Source organism: Chiroxiphia lanceolata, chromosome Z, assembly GCF_009829145.1.
Source record: "Chiroxiphia lanceolata isolate bChiLan1 chromosome Z, bChiLan1.pri, whole genome shotgun sequence".
Lineage (NCBI taxonomy): Eukaryota > Metazoa > Chordata > Aves > Passeriformes > Pipridae > Chiroxiphia > Chiroxiphia lanceolata.
In genome coordinates, this window is record NC_045671.1 from 21,977,859 (window position 1) to 21,980,503 (window position 2,645).

Sequence of the window (2,645 nt, forward strand, 5' to 3'; positions counted from 1 at the left end):
TGTGAAAATAATTGTACATTCTATGGTACACTAGAATCCAACATGAAAGATGGATGGTATTTCTTAAATACAATTCAATATCAAGAAGTTTCAATGGGAGGTTTTATCAGATATTCCATAAAATCCCCAGTGTGGGAATAGGGTAACTATCGTCATTTCATTGCTCTCTAACTATCTACAATTATCTTTTTATACTAGTAATCAGCCTGATACCATTTGATCTCCTTTGCTTTTTATCCATCTAATTACAAAGTAGCAGTAGATGTTTGCATCACAAAGACTGGTTTGAGTACCCATTACAGATTCCTTCAATTTTCAAATGTCTGTATTTTCCCAAAGATGTAAGACTGAAAGCTAAACACATATTTAAAGGCTATGTTTTATGCAGTGATGGTAGTCATGTACTTAAAAAACAATTTTATGCAGAAAGATTCATCACATTTTTCACCAGCAGTGTGTAATACAAATTAACATGAACAGAATGATAGAATCATGTCATCCCTCCATTTTGATTAATAAATTATTGGGTCTGAGACATGAAACTTGTGCTCTTTTTCTAATGTGCACCAGAAAAATATAAAACTTTTCAACAAAGACTTTTTGAAAAGTTAGATGTTGATAAGCATTTCAAAAGCATTTCAGAACAGTAGTTCTACTTTCCTGTGACCCTATTTCAATCACAAAAAAAAAAAAAAGTAAATTTGGAGACTGGTTTTCAGTAGTTAGAAGGGTTGATAGAGTTCATTTGGATTTGGCGATCTAAAGCTGGTCTTTGGAGGAGCTTTTCCCTCACTCTTAGCTATATAGCCTCTTAAAACACCAGATATGTGTAGAGGAAGTCCTGCGATCACACATCATGCCATACTTCATGACTACAAATGCTACTGTGCCTCCTGTACAGTAACAACCCTACCCCCCTTTGCCCAAGAATACTTTGTTTTATTACAAAATCCTCCCTCAGTTGTGACCTTGAAGAAAAGCCAGTTGTGGTAAGGGAAAAAAAAATATGCCTTGCTTTGGTATAGCCATTAGTCACCAATATGTGATTGCAGCTGGATATCAGGCTCGGTTTAGCACTCAAAAAAAGGAATAGTGCTGGCACAAGCCCTGAGGCCAGTGCTCTTGCACACCTCACAAAATACAGCTCCTTTTTACTCCAAATTTAACCTTAACTGCAACCGAAGACCCCATCATAGATAAATGCAACCAAATCATTATGAGAATGTGTATTTCGGAAACCACACACTTCTTCTTGCTTACTAAAATCCACCAGCAAATGCAGCCCTTCCATTATGCTTTTCTGGAAACTAATCTCAGCAAATCTCATAATAGGCCTTAATGAAACACAATGACTGCATAATGAGTGGTTCCTCAGGCTGAGTTTTTGCTCACTAAATCATGCAGACCTTATTGGATGCTACAGTGAACAACAGCCCTCCATTGCCACTTTCTCTAAGTTCCAACTTCAACAAATGTTGAAGTAGGCTTTTACCATGGAAAAAGGCTTACTTGAGGAGAATTTAAAAGCTTCTAAGGGAGGTGAAATTTTGTGATATTTTCCTTTCTTGCTCAATTGTGTTTCACAGAGGCAAAAGATTCTATAACAAGATATGTATATTGCTGTAAACAAGTGTAAAAGGCAAATTATAAGTTATAGTTTTGTGCATGTCTGGATATTTTATGCCTAAGCTATCTTTCTCATGTTATGAGGCAAAATTTTGGTGCAGTATAAGGTTCAATCACATATTGTGGAGCTTGATCAGGATACTTGTGGCTCCAGCATACCCAATGACATGCTGTAGCCAGAGTTCAGTAAATTATTTCGAAATAATATTGCAGCACTTTCTATGGCACAGCTTGCATTACAGAAAGATCGATTAGCATGGTATTAGGATAAAAGAAAGTTGGCAGAGGGAAGGACTCTCTACTCCTTGATGCCCGACGGCAAAATCTTTAACTCCTGGTGTTGGATTTCAGTCTATTACATCCCTGAGATGGCAGCCAGGAGAACCCTCCTCGCTGGGACCGCGCCAGAGGCTTTGCGTCTGGCGGGGTGTGCGACACACAGCTCCGCCACAGGGCTGACCGTATTTAACTCCCGAATACGTGCCCCTCAAGTTTTTATGGAAAGCTTGCACTGGAGAGAAATGCTGGAAACCACGAGTCCAGAGCGCCTTCTGCGACATTACTGCACGAATGACTTAAAACTGCTCCTCGGGGAGGTTTTCTAGCTTTACTATTAGCACAGGTGGAAGCGTTTAAGGATGAAGGAGTTCCACCAAGGAGTTATTCTTTTAAATTACTTTTTTTTTTTTTTTAATCTTCATTCTGTACAGAAATGCCCGTCAGCAGCTGCTCTCCTACACGGAGATCCCCAGGCTCCCCTACCTTAAGCCAAAGTTTTAAGCTGGCACAATTCCCTTCCCGGCACCCCCAAGGCAATCACGCGGGACGGAGCGAACCGGGACCTCGGGGTCCTAAGGACCCGAACCGGGGCCAGCCGGGACTCGAACCCGGAACCTCCCGGTCAGGGCCCGCCGGCGCCGGCGCGGGCCCGCCCCGCCCCGCCCCGCGCCCCCATCCGCGCGCGCCAGCCCCCGCCAGTGCCGCGGCCAATCAGCGCGCGGTACGAGCCGCCCGCGGAG